The 15,088-nt window shown below is 39.4% G+C and overlaps 1 long non-coding RNA gene across 1 annotated transcript in view; it reads right to left on the reverse strand.

Moving 5' to 3' along the window:
• LOC125962677 (uncharacterized) overlaps window positions 1-14,830 on the reverse strand; it is a 39,421-nt gene extending 24,591 nt beyond the window's left edge. The window contains exons 1-2 of the long non-coding RNA XR_007474196.1: window positions 14,768-14,830; window positions 2,449-2,577 (exon numbers count right to left, since the gene is read on the reverse strand). This is a non-coding gene — a long non-coding RNA (uncharacterized LOC125962677). The remainder of the gene's footprint in view (window positions 1-2,448; window positions 2,578-14,767) is intronic.
• Between the last annotated feature and the right edge of the window lie 258 nt (window positions 14,831-15,088).

The raw sequence follows: 15,088 nt of genomic DNA on the forward strand, positions 1-15,088 counted from the left end.
TATTGGTTTCTTCTTTCAGGTAGGCACTGAAGATTGGGAGATAGTCTTGAAAGGCCAAAAACTCATACAGTGTATTTCAAGTCCCCAGGACTCAAAAGCATTCCTGGAGTTACATAAATTGTCTTTGGAGATTGAAAAACTGGAGTGACAAAGAAACAAAGAGAAAATTTCTTGAGGCTTTCTCTTGGCTACACACTCAAGAAAGAAGTTGCAGTATCAACATACTTCACTATGCAAGAGAGTTCTTGCCACACTTGCACAAAATACAGTATCTTTTACCTTACTAACTTTTACAGTTGGGTCTTTCTTATTATCCTTTGAATAGCTGTAGAGTCTGTAGTGATGCTCATTCCTGACGCTGATAATTCACATCATCTCTCTTTTTGCTTCCTGACCAGTCTGCCTTGGATTTATCAATTTTATTGATACATATTTTATGGCTTAGAATGTGACACTTGCTAAATGTTCCATGTGTTCTTGTAAAGATTGTGTGTTTTGCTGCTGAGAGGCACTTCCTATAAATATCAGTTAGGTAAAGTTGGTTGCTAATATGGTTCCAGTCTTCTCTTTCCTTGCTGATTTGTTGTCTATTTTTTCTATCACTTATTGGAAGAAGGTGTATCAAAATTCTCATTGTAGGTTTGTCTATTATTCCTTGAAGCTTTTAGTTTTTGCTTCATGTATTTTGAAGTACTGTTAGTAGGGGCATAAATGTTTAGAATTTGTATGTATTCTTGATAAATTGATTCTTTTATTATTATGCAATAAACTTCTTTATCTTTCATTATGTTCTTTGTTCTCAAATACATTCAAATATAATTTGTCTGATATTAATATAATCATTTAAACTTTATTTTTATGTAAATTTCTGGAATAAATTCTGAGAGGTAAAAGTGTGTAATTTTCACTAGCTACATTTAAAAAGTAAAAATTTGAAATTAATTTCAATAACATATTTTATTTAACCCAAGTTTTTGAAATATTCTCATTTTGACATGTAATCAATGTAAAAGTTATTAGTGTTATATTTAACATTCTTTTTTTCATACCATATCTTCAAAATGCAGTATATATATATATATATATATATATATATATATATATATAGCTAATAACTGTCATATTATACAAAGCAATTCCAGATTTTCCACAATGTGGATGTTAATAAATATTAAAATAAAATATGTTTGTGTTTTCATAATTCTAGTGATTGTATTTGACCTTTTTTAAGTATACCTTAGAATCTGGAATCCATAAAGAAGAAAATTGCAAGAATACAATGCCAGGTACAAGACAGGAGTATGTTTACCTGTGAGTAAGTTATGGAATATTACAGGAATGCTAATACTTGAAGTTAAGGAGTAATAGAGATTAAAATAACTCAATGCTCTAATTCCTCCAGCTCTTGAAAATTCACACAGTAATGGTGTGTTACCCAGATTTTAAATATTGAGTTCCTGATTCGGAAACCATTTCTATAATTTTGTACAAAAGTGACAGACTTTTATCCCAAGCCATACAGAACAGCTGTTTTGTGCTATAGACACCAGTGCAGATCTGGGGAACTAGAGATGTTGCAGGACATGACTCAGGCTTCTGAAGGGTCCTGGTAGGAGTGGGATGAGTATATTGAGTGAGTACACCACCTCTGATCAGACGGCTATTTAGAGGAAGCCTCTTGTGGCAGATGGCAAAAAATGGCCACGGTGTTTTCTGTCCTTGTATCTATATCTTTAATAATTCCTCCCATTGGAGGTACAGGCTTTCTTCATCCCTTGAGTCTGGGCTGCTTTGTCATTTGCTTTGGCCAATGGGACAAAAAATAGCAAATATGATATAAGCAGAGGCTTGCAAATCACTTTGTGCATTAGGATCCCCCTGTTGCTGTTCTTGGAACCCTATGTCCACCACTGGGCGAATAAGTCCAGGCTAACTTGCTGGCTGATGTAAGACATATGCTTCTTTGCCTCAGCTGATAGCAGACATGTGAGGCCATGGCAACTAGTCAGTCTCCAGCCAACTCACCAACTGACCACAGGCACATGGGAGCTAGTCTAACTGAAATCAGCTGAGCTTTGGCCATACCAGAAAAACTGCCCAGAAGAATCCTTGCTTATATATAGTTGTTTTAGGCAACTACATTTTGGGATTGTTTTGCAGAAAAAGCCAATCAAAATACTCTTCTAATGTGCTTGCAGTTTGTTAAGCTAAGCCACAGAAAGGATTAAAGTTATCAACTTGGCAGTTATGTCAATTTGTCAACCCCAGACATGTTGCAGGGCTTATTATATGTGGGACAGATTCAGCTTAAATGACTGACCTAGCCTTTGACACATGAAGTAATTCACTTTTTGTTGTTTTGATGAGGTGGCCCTTGATCTGGCCTTTGTGATAGACTACTCAAGGAAAAATGACAGAGACCTTGGAGGAAGAGGCTGAAGTACTCACCCGATGCATTCTTTCCAACACATGGGAGTAAACCCCAACTCAGGACTTGAGTGGGGATGGAAGGGAAGGGTGACAGAAGGCTCGTTCTCCTAATGCTGCTGCATACCCTCTGATACCAAGAGCTTCTCTCTGTAAGGGTGTGAGAGAAATGCCACAGTGAGAGTGCAGACTTCTCCATGGTCCTAACAAATCAGGCCAAGCAAGGAAGTAGGAAACAAGAAGGGTTTCATAGATGTTACATGCAATACCCTGGGAGAGCAGTGGTTCAGGGGGAGGACAATGAGGGAGATAAGGCTGTCTCAAAATAACAATTATAGAGAGATTAGCTCAAGATGACAGAGTAGAAGGGTAATAACTTTGTATGATGACGGATCGTAACTGGTCTTATTGATCATTTCATAATTTATAAAAGCATTAAATCACTATGTTGCACACATGAAACTAATATAATATTGTATGTTAATTATAACTCAATTTTTAAAATCCTTTATAAAAATAGAAGCAGCTGCAAGAACTTAATGTGGCCCTTCCTTGGACCACAGGGAAGTTGGGTGGAGCTAGGTTGGCTTTCATAGCAAATAATCCCCAAATTTCAGAGGCTTTACAAACAAGATTTATTTCTTGCTATCACTGCATACCCATCTAGGGTTGGCAGGGGGAGCTCTACTCTGGGACCTAGGCAGAAGAAGCTTCTGCTGTAGGGGGAAGGAACAGGACAATCACGCTGGCTCGTTAAGACTGCACATTTTACTGGTGGAAGCAAGACACTTTAAGGGACCTTTAAAGGGAACAAAGAGCTATCCTACTCTGTGTCTGGAAGGAGAAGAATCAGAATCATTGGTGAGCCACACTAATGACTACCTTAGTAGGACTACAGAAATTTCCAGCAAATTCTGTAAATCACATATGCTCATTCTTTTTGGGTTTCTTGTGCATGCCAATCAAGGGCAATTTCTTAGCTGGTCACACATGAAGCAGAGACTATTTTAACAAAAATAGATGGAGAAGCACAGTCAAGGGGAGTCAGGAGGATGTACGGACAAGAAGATTCAACAGGAAGGGTATGAACTGCTGTTTAGGCCAAGTTTATCTGTAAAAGCAATAAACTGAAGATAACTCAAATGTTTATCAATAGAGGACTCATTTCAACTATAGTGCACTTATAAACAGTGTACTTTATTCATTCACTTATTCACCGAATATTCATAGAGTGCCAACTATGTGCCAGACACTGTCCTAGGCACTGAAGATAGAGCAGTGAATATTAAAAAGCCATTAAAGGGCTTCCCTGGTGGCACAGTGGTTGAGAGTCCGCCTGCCGATGCAGGGGACATGGGTTCGTGCCCCAGTGCGGGAGGATCCCACATGCCGCGGAGTGGCTGGGCCCGTGAGGCATGGCCGCTGAGCCTGCGCGTCCGGAGCCTGTGCTCCGCACGGGAGAGGCCACAGCAGTGAGAGGCCCGCATACCGCAAAAAAAAAAAAAAAAAAAAAAGCCATTAAAGTTAAATGCAGCTATTAAAAAGAATGAGGTGTACTTATATGCACTGATGTGGAAAGATATCTAAAATATATAAAATGAAAAAAGCATGTTGCAGGACAGCATGTATCATAGGATTCCATTTGTGTAAGAAATTCTTATACATCTATATATATTGCATACACATATACACAAACAATCTTATAGTGATTAACTCTGGGGTATGTATTTGGGAGATGGTTAGGAAGAGAAAGCATTTATTTAACATTTTGTATTTAGGTAATGTGAGCGTGTTTATATATGTAATATATAACAATAATCATAATTTTTATATAAACTTATAAAGTAATAGTAATAGAAAACAGTATAATTCCAAAGACCAACAAAAATTACATTTGACTGCTAAAGAAAGTAAAGACAAAGAGAAGGCAGTAGCTGAAGCAGGACGTCAGGTTAAGGGATAAATTGCTGATAGACAGATGTGGCATAGAGGAGACTGGGATGGGAGAGTAGCCCAAGTTTCTCTGTGATAAAGCCATAGAGGAAGAGATTCAGAGCTCAGGCAGAGAAAGTAACCTCAGATAGGAGGATGGACATCTCCCTTTAATGGGAGGAAAAAGGAAAGAATGGGTGGGGATGCTGCTTGGTTGTATATGAAACATCCTTTATTACAGCTTCTGTTTTCCCACTGAAGTAAAAAGTAAGCGCACCTCCTCAAAGAGAGGGAAGAAGTAGAGAGGTCTGCATTTCAAGAAGGGTAGAGAAGGATTAAAAATGTTGTAGAAAATGTAAGAGCAACCTTATTGAAGAGGGAATTTCCAGAGGGTCAGGGTTGAAGGCCCGGGTGAAGTTGGTGTCATAAATTTATAGTGGTACCATTCTGCTTAATTTTGTTTTTGTTTTTCCCCAGAACTCTGTTGGCATAGAACAACTGAGCCCTGATTCATTTAAGCGTGGGATTTTGTTAGATGCGTGTGATGAAAGGACAAAGGGGCAAACAGTTTAAGATACTGATAAAAGATTGAAATGTGCACCACTGACTCTCTATCTGAAGAGGGGTTGATGATGTTGCTAAAAGATCTCAATATCAGGAGACTATTCAGAGTGAACAAACTGGAAAGACAAAAGGATGTGGTCACACAATGACATATTTGAATTCTTTATTCTTTAGGGGAAACAGTTCTGGGTAATGACAAAGTCTAGGATGGCCATTGGAGAGGGTGCTGAATGTCACTGAGTGAGGAGCATGTCACTGCAGATACCGAGCTTGAGGAACTGAGAGGCCAGGCCCTCGCTCAGGTCATTTCCTGACCTTATATCTCCTAATTTGGGAGCCAGGGCCAGGGAGCAGAGGTGGAGATAGAGTGATGGCAGGGAAGGAAGGTGAGGCATATTTGGCAAAGCATAATTCAGGTATTCCTGAGTCCCCTGGACATACTTCTATTTATTGCCACTCAATCCCTGTGTGGTCTCTAATAATGAGATCACTGGTCCCCTGGAGATCAGTGTTCTTTGCCTTAGCTCCTATCTCCTGGGACCTGAAATTCCATCACTGGCCTGATTGATCACTGCTCCAGGTCGTCCAAAGGCGAGGGCTCAGATATTTTGCTATAACTCTGTTCCTTTATCATGCCATTTACTAGGTCTAGTTTGTAGCCATAGTGTATTCACAATGGGGTACCAAGAGAGGATCAAGCCTACTCCCTCCAGGAGGTAGCAACACTTGAGGACCGATTAGCAGAGGTTCTGCTGGAGATGTTTTCCCTCTCTCACGGGTTCTGCTTTTCAGTCCTCCCAACCCTCCCAGGTCTGCCCCTATTCCAAACTTCAGAATTTGTATGAGAGCGTAATCTAAAGTCATTGTAAGGCTTGCTATGCAATTTCTATCTCTTGTGAGTAATCTGGGTTCTTGGGATGATTAGAAGAGATGGTATTTTTAGTGTCCAGCCTGGTGGGGAAGGTGGAAGAAATTAGTGGTTATCCACGTGGAACCTAACATTCCTTCTGCTAAAGATCACAGAATGGTTCTGAATACTATTTGGGAGCATGTCTAACCAAGGCGTCTTCGCTAATGCTATTATTGCTTTTTTCTCCCAAAGTAAAGGGGATCATGGTAAGCCATATTTGATGACTGCTTGCCCAGAACCCATTTAGGGATAATCCAAGCAATTAGGGTGCACTTCGAAAATGCTGAGCAGAACTCAGTGGGTCTCTGGTGACGTACTTACAACTGACATCCTTCAATTCACATTAACATGTGACACGTGCACCCAGACCAGGAATGCATTTGCCTACCCTTACCCATGTGTCCCAGGAAAACCATCACATTAGACTTCACACTAGAACAACTACCCCTCCAGCCTGCAATACCATTTTAGTGGTGTAGCTACCAGAGATGCACCCAGTAGCCTCAGTACTTGACGACAATTTGCTATTCAGCTTTGTCATGTGGAAGGCCAGATAGCTGAATGTCTCTTGCAGTGTAATGCCTGGCATTCCTGAAGGCCATATCTAATCACAGATAATCAGAGTAACAGTGGTGGTAATGTCTAAAAAGAATGTCATTCAGATTTATAGGCACTACCGAACATTCTCTCATAAGTATAGGTAGGTATTCTAGATGTAACTCAGGGTGAAAAGTCTGCTTGTGTGCTTTATACTAAGATCCTATCAGTCAGTTGAAGAATATATATATATATATATATATATGTATATATATATATATATATAATACAGGTATCATCACAAATACACCCTGTGATTATTGATGACTGTTAAAGCTATTGATTGTATATTAAAATTTTTTTAACATTTAAATAAGTAGAGAAATAGTTTGATAGTCAATATAAATATTGAGAGTACATTACACAGATGACTTTATGGGAAACATAATTTTTCATCCAACAAACATCTCATAAATTAAGTAATTAATATGTGGGCAGAATACAAGGCAGAATAATAGATTAGATTGTATCAAAGCGATCATTTTTATAAAATTGCTTGATACAGTGGCACTCATTGTGTTAAACAAAATGACCTTTGATAGCTGAATTGAATTATTTTATTTCATTTAGGTCACTACATTTTAAAGAGCAAGTTCTATAAGGAATTCACCAAAACAAATAGAGAGGAGAATGTCAAAGCTGGCCACTTGAAATGTGACAAAAAAAGAAAAATTCTAAATCATATGTAACATTCATGATATATTATCATCAATCTGAATATAATCACTTATTGTAAGACATATGAAGGGGAGAAGAAATTGTTAAGGAAAAATGAAGTAGCCCCCAAATATCTTGCTCTTCTTCTGAGGTCAATTGAAAGTGAAGACCTACGAAGTATCACAGAGAAGTGATTCAGTGAGCATAGGAGCAATCGAGCAGCTGGCAGTGCTGATGAATTCTTGTTCCTCCATGAGAATATCAAACTTAAAAAATTTGACTATTAAATATTCATAATATATTTGAAATAATTATTAAACTGATTTGGGTTAAAGTTTAATTTTCTCCTGCAGCATCCAAATGCATTCCATGATACTGATAATAAGTGTTTGTCTCCATTTGTTCAAATATTATACTTTAATACCTGGCCATTTGGCATTAGCACAAAATGTATGTTTGATGTATCCTTAGAGATGCACTTTGCAAAGTGGTACACGTCTAACTTAAAAACAAAATTCCAGGTTTTCCAGGCATAGTTCATTCTGCTTCCAGGAGTCACCTTGCCATTTGTATAACTTCAGCTCCCACTGCTCAAAATCTAATCAAAATTCATTTTAAAAGCTCTCTTCGGGGCTCTCCACATCTGTGTTCACTAAACAGCGTCAGACAAAATGTATGAATAATCCTGAAATAATACAGACTCCTAAAAATATTTCAAACAATAGTTGATGACTATATCCACAAAATTGACCTTTGTCAGTATGACTGATGATAATTTTTAAATAAACAATACTGTAATTTCAAATAAATTGCTGTGTCACATTCCATGTAATGTTAAGAATACAGAATCTGGAATCCACTGCCAATTCAAATTATAGGTCCTCCATCTACCTGCTGCGTGTCCTAACATTTTTGTGTCTCAATTTCCTTATTCATAAAATGAGGATTTAAAATTTATTTACCTTATAGAGTTGTGGCTACTAAAGAAACAAGTATTTATAGACCACGTATTCTGCACTTTTACAATGAGGTGAAAAAAGCAGACAAAGGTTGCTGCCTTGTGGAATTTATATTCTGGAAAGAAAAAATAGAGAATAAGCACAATAAGCAAGTAAATAGGAAGAAAAATAGGATGATAGATGAGTGGGCACCAGAGTCAAGCAAAACTGATTTCGGGTCATCAAGCGTTTTAAAGTTAAGAAAAGGTAGCTAGTGACAGGGTATAATGGAGGGACAAAGTCCAAGAGGAAGACAGAGAAGGGAAATAAGAGAAGTATGTCCACAAGAGCTAAGAGTGCCATATGAGAATACGGTTATAGACAGGAATAATCTGAGGAGAAATATGTTGGGGTTACACAGAATGCCTTCCACCTAGGTCAAGTGGGATGGGAGGTTATCCAAGGGTGGGTCAAGTGACAGGTGTGGAGCTATGCCATCTCTACATTCTACAACAAGAAGTCATGAGATGGCTGCTGTGAACACTACCTTAGAAACCGAGCAGATGACTCTAGAAAATGCATAACCTCTGTCTCTAAAAGGGGGGAAAAGATGAAAAAAAAAAAAAAAAACCCAGAGGATTTATATTACAATTCTAGAAAAAACACGGCCACATATTTTTAGTGTTTTGCTCCATAAAAGTGGTTTTCCTTCTAACCCTTCTCTTTCCCTCTTCCATTGGCTCCAACTATCTCTGATAAGGAACTGTAAGATGGCAGTCAGGACACAGGGGAGAATACACCCGGGGGTTCTGGTTGACCTTCCTTGTGTTGCTGTTTTTCTTGGCCTTACTTTCCTGTTGTTACACACTGACCACTACCCACCAGTGCTAGCTCCGATTTCCTTCCTGGATGGTCACCACTATGTTGATTCTACTACAGTACTGCTCTGGTCACAGCTCTCAGTTTCCATCCTGCTAGAGGCTCCTGCTGCATACAGTTTCTCATCAACAACCCCACCACTGAGATCTGCAGTTCTCTTCACTCCAAGTGGATGAACATTTCCACAGGAAGTGTCACATCTTGTAGTCCAATTTAGATAATCCAACCTCTAAGCAATCATATTTCATTTGATCCCTGAAAGGGAGCCTAGCTTTCTGAAAACATCTAGCCCCTTCTGTCTTTGACCAAATTCTCCTACAGACTGAGTCTGAGTGAGGGATATTTGTGATATACCCCCTCGTGATAGAACTTGAAATTTCCTCCTACCTCTGAGCAATGTTCTTGGCAGTGTTAATCATTTTTTAATGTAGATAGTAAACCTAGGCATCCAGGAACCTTACTCTCAGTTTCCATCAATTCTTATGGCATTGACCATAAAAGGACTAAATGGTTTGTCTAGATGTCCCAGAGTTCCTACAAAAATATATAAATCAGGTCCCACTATAACTCCTGATACAAAAGATATTTAAGCAACAATCAAAGTCCAATGGGAAATGGATGTTAATTAAGTATGTTAAGGTATGCTAATGGCTATGACAAATAAGCTCTTAAATTTCAGTGGTTTAATAAGTTGAAGCTTCTTTCTTCATTTTGTAAATTCCAAAAAGGTCATTCCTGGTCAGCTTTCCTCCAGGCAGTGATTTGGGGACTTGGGCCCTTGCTCTTGTGTCTCCATCATTTTCAACAGGTGGTTTCCAAAGTCACCCTATTTATCTGCATCAAACTGTCAGGAGGGAAAGAGAGAATATAAAGAAAGTAGGCTCACGTCTTAACCACCTCTTCCTGGAAGAATTATACCTCACCTATGCTCATATTCCCTTGTCTTTAAAGCTGTCTGAGCAGCTGCTTCATAGCTAAAACTGGTTTCTAAGAAAGAGGATTACAGATCTTTGGTGGGCAGTGAGCCTTCTCTGCCACACTTCCAGTGAGTCAGATTTTCATGGTTCTGGATCTTTCCTCAGGAGTACTGTAGCCTGGGCCCAAGTGCAAAGTATATAGATGATACTAAAAGTGTTCCAGAGTTGGAAAATGCAGGACAGTTATGGCAGAGGGTGGGCAGGACTGCCTACTTGACACCTACACTTGGAAATCTCATAGGCATCTCAAATTTAATGTGTACCAAGAGGAGTTCTTTACCTCCTCTGTCTGCCATGCCTGACCCGTAGATATTGTTAAAAAGAAACAACAGGACCCAAATGGAGTCAGCTGTGCTAAGCTCTGTGTCAGTAAACCAAGTCTTAATACTTAACCTAGCTGCATTTTCAGCCCCTGCCAGGAATGTGACTTTTAACCAGTTAGTCTTGAATTTCCTGGTCAGTACTAGTGAGGTAATCTGCCTCCTCCCAAAGGAAGGTGACCTTGTCTGAAATAGTCCTTTCTTTTCCTTATGATGTCCTTGTCTCATGCCCCTTTTGACTATAAAAGACTTCCATTTTGTACGGCTCCTCAGAGCGCCTTTCTATTTACTAGATGGGATGCTGCCCTATTCATGAATTGTTGAATAAAGTCAATTAGATCTACAAATTTACTCAGTTGAATTTTGTCAACACCAGCGAATCTCTCCCCTTCCCATCATGACTACGTTCGTATATAATATTATCACTTGCCCAGGGCCCAAGTAAGCATCTTAGGAGCCACCCTTGATTTCTTCCCTGCTTTCAGATTCTCAATTTAATCTAGTCTCATATTCTGTTGAGTCTACTTCCAAAGTACATTTCTATCTCTTCCACCATTTCTCTAGTCCAAACCATCATTATCTCTGATTTATAATAACTACAATAGCCTCCTAACTGTTCTTCCTACTTCTACTCTTGCTCTCTTTAACTTATTTTCCACTGAGAAACCCAGAGACCTTTTTAAAATGCAAACTTTATTCTATTAATCTGCTTAAAACTGCTAATGACTTTCCATTGCACCTAGAACATATTTCATAAATTTATTTATTTTTGGCTGCGTTGGGGCTTTGTTGCTGCACATGGGCTTTCTCTAGTTGTGGCGAGCGGGGGCTACTCTTCGTTGTGGTGCAAGAACTTCTCGTTGCAGTGGCTTCTCTTGTTGCGGAGCACAGGCTCTAGGCATGTGGGCTCAAGTAGTTGTGGCTCAAGGGCTCTAGAGCGCAGGCTCAGTAGTTGTGGCACACGGGCTTAGTTGTTCCATGGCATGTGGGATCTTCTGGGACCAGGGCACGAATCCGTGTCCCCTGCATTGGCAGGTGGGTTCTTAACCACTGCACCACCAGGGAAGTCCTAGAACATATTTCAAACACCATAACATGGTCTACAAAATCTTGCATGATTAGAATCCTATCTAGTCCTCCAACCTCATTTGGAGCCACTTTCTTGCTTGCTCCTGCCACACTGGCCTTTCCCCAGATACACCCAACACTTTCCTATCTCAGGCCCTACATTCATGCTATTCCTCCTCATTCATCATACATTAGCTTAAATGCCACTTCCTCAGAGAGCACTTTCATCACCCTCCCAATCTAAAGTGGGCCCCCCCATGATTTTCTCTTAGTACTTTTCATAAATCTTGTTATTTTGTAATTACAAATTTGTTCATTTACTTGTTTAATATGTAAATGGAGTTCAGGAGTTTTGAGATGATTAGGGTCAGAGTGGGGACATGCTGGTGGGAAGTGCAGAGCCGATGAAGATCAGCAGAGCTGGAGAAACAGGAATTGGGACATAAAGGTGTCAAAGAGGCCAAAGCAGTAGATACAAATAGACCTGACACATAAATGTTTTTAAAAGTGTAGCTCACAAAATGAATGATAGTAGCAGGAATTTGGATGGAAAATAAAAATGAGAGAGCAAATATCATCAATAAACGCCATGTGGGGGAATTCCCTGGTGGTCTAGTGGTTAGGACTCTGTGCTTCCACTGCAGGGGGCATGGGTTCAATCCCTGGTTGGGAAACTAAGATCCTGCATCCCACATGCTGTGCAGTGGGGCAGCCAAAAAAACCAAAACCAAAACAAAACAAAACCATGTAGGCAGTGGGTTAATATTCTGGAAGTTAGTAAGTGTAACGATCAAGGGTTGGAAAGACTTCTAATAAAAATAGATTAATGGGTTGAAAGGCACAATAGGATAGAAATTTCTCTTCCGTCAAAAAACAAGTGGGAGTGGAAGATGGGGATTTCACAAGGAAAGGCAAGCTGGGCATGAAGTAATATCAAGATAGCTACGTTTCTGTTGAGATAAGAGGCAATCAAGGTGAGCCTGTCTAAACAAGGTCAGCTGTGGGTACAGGCCTAGTAGGAAAGTCTGACGATGGAGAGCAGGGTTGGATTATTTTGACGGGAAAGCAGGGGTGATGGTTTTGGTTTGTTTGTTTGTTTTAGGTTGGGTAGTAGAAGTAAATAGCAAGGATGAAGGAAATTGAAGGCTTAAGTAGTAGGCCGGGAACAAAATTAGGCACAAGGGCAGGGAGGAACAAGCTAGAGCACATCTTATGGGTAAAGGGGGTTGAGGTGGGTGGCAGGAAGGTTCCAAATTGATAACTTTATTCATGTAGGCATAGTTTATTCCAAATAAACAATCCTGAATTTAATTAGACATTCAAGAGCTGAGCAAAAATTGTTTTCTAGACCTGTTTCCTTTTCCAATAAATAGAAAACATTTTGTTTTTGTCTGAATTCATGTTTATGAACTCGGTGGAATCAATAGGTCAGAAGTCCATTTCCTGCTTTTCTCAGGCTTCAGAGCCCAAACGATAGAAGTGGAGCCTTTTGTTTCAGCTCATTCCCATTCTTTTTAAAGAAGAGGAAGTTCTGGCCATAAGTCAGCAGGTTCCTTTTCCTATTCATTAGCTTCCTGACATTCGTCATGAGGTTAGAATGACTGAACTTATAATGACAAACATTAATGACCAAATATCTAATCCTCTAACTTGAGCTTGTCCATGGCAAGCCCAGTTTCTCCCAACTATCACCACATATCTTGTCCTTGCAAAGACTCATGCAACCTTACCAAATATATTCAGGGTCTGTGTAGGTTTGGGCAAGCTAATCACATGAGACCAGCGTAAAGGAAAAATTTTATTGATAGAAATCTTATGCAGATAAATCAGTAGTTGTCATTTCATATAAACAGTATAGTGTTGGAAAAGTCATCAAGCCTCTTTGCTTCAATAAACACTCTAATGACATGAACCCAGTGACAAGCTACTGGGACAGAAAAAACTTGGTAGTTTTCAATGTTAATTCAGGGGTGGGGGATAACTTATTTGATTTTTATGGGGGAAGTACAGCTCTTGAACTGCCTCTATCTCCTCACCCACTCTCATTGTATGGACAGGGGAATGCTATATTAACTAATCATTTATGGTATCTTATATTATTGGACCTCTACAGGATGAAGGCATCTTCTGGTGTTTGGGAGTAGGAGTCTCTCACCTAAGGAACGGAGTCCTTCATGGCCATCAATCACTTGACTAAAATAGCGTTTCTCTGGTGTAGGGGTGGAAAGATTTTCCTCTACCCTTCTAGGTTTTTCTGGCTGGTCTGCGAATTAAGTTGACATGAGACAGATCAATAAGAAAAAATCAAACAAACGTTTAATAACATGTATACATGGAAGAGACACAGGAAAACTGAGTAACTCATCAAAAGGGCCTAAGCCCTCAATTTACATACCATCTTCAGCTAAAGACAAAAGAGAATGTTGGAGGTAGTGGTTTGGGACTTCAAAGGAGACAAAGGCAATTTATATGGAGACGGAAAAGCAAACATCTGATAAACAAATGTTTGCTGGGCTTTGCAGAGACGATGAGACACAGAGTGGACTCTGATCTTTCCCACCACACCTAGCCCATATTCTTTGCAGATATCTCTGGTAATAGCTCTATTCCAAGAACAGTGCCTTTATCTAAATTCTTTTAGGCAGTTAAAGGGGAAGAGGTAACAAGAAAAACTTCCTGAATCTTCTATTTCTTAAAAATAATCAGTCTACTAAAGTAATCCTCATGCCATAGAGAACATTTTGGGGTGGCAAATTTTTCTGCCTACAAGGATCAGAACATAGAAGGAGGCCCTGCTGGTGCTGGTAGAGAGGGGAGGCAGAAGCCCTGGGGACAGAGTGAAAACCCATCTCTCTTGATCTTGACCACAATGTAGTCAAGATATCTAGAAGGTTAGCAGCATGTTCAAATGATTTCCTCCATAGGAAGCTGAGCGAGAACTTTGTAAGTCAGAACACAGGTAGAAGGCTATAAATTTGTCAGCCATTTAGGGTTAAGTACAACTGTCTCAGATAGGGTGTAAAATAGGACAAGTTCTATAATTCCTGGATGCACACCGGCACATATAAAATTAGAAAGTTGTAGTCTATGTGCCACAGAGTTTTCATGTATTTTAGGTTCCTTTACTGTTTTGGTTTTAATTGGCATTTAGAAAAGCTTTTGTGAAAGTTCTAATCTGTCTTAGCTGTGCTAAGGGGGAAACAGAGAAATGAGTTTGTGTCCACACTTTGGCCAAAATGAAATGGCATGGAGTTCAAGTAGGGCTCAGTGTAGGGTGGTAGAAGCAACGAAAAGCTGAGAGTCTAGAGCAGAAGGTAGATTGGGAGGAGCAGAGGCACTTGCCTAACTGTTGGACTCATTTGAAAATTCTCTTATAAAACGAAAGGTTAGAAGTACTGAATTTCCTTTTACTAATGGATTTGGCAGTTCCTTTCTAGGCAAACCCAGAACTCTAAAGTGAAAATATCATCACAGCCTTAGGCAAGACTTATTACTGACCTTTAGCTGTTTTCATTACAGGATACGAGATCACCAAACAGCTGGGTGAGATGATCTCTCCCTTCAAAAATGAAACAAACATAAGTGATTTGTGCAGAAATATTTGACCTCTTAGATCTGCAGGAGACTTTTGTGACAGTTAGAGCTGGTCTCCTGAATACTTAGGGTCAGTAGTTGCTTACCTTAAATTTAAAAATACATTTTATTTTTCACCTGGTCTGGGCTAATGCTGGAATTTCTGTCATTAACAATGCATTTGTGTTAATCATCACTGTTTTTCTGCATCTTCTTAAAAGGATTTTTTCTCACTGAGAAAAGTTA

Source organism: Orcinus orca, chromosome 1 (genome assembly GCF_937001465.1).
Source record: "Orcinus orca chromosome 1, mOrcOrc1.1, whole genome shotgun sequence".
Taxonomy (NCBI): domain Eukaryota; kingdom Metazoa; phylum Chordata; class Mammalia; order Artiodactyla; family Delphinidae; genus Orcinus; species Orcinus orca.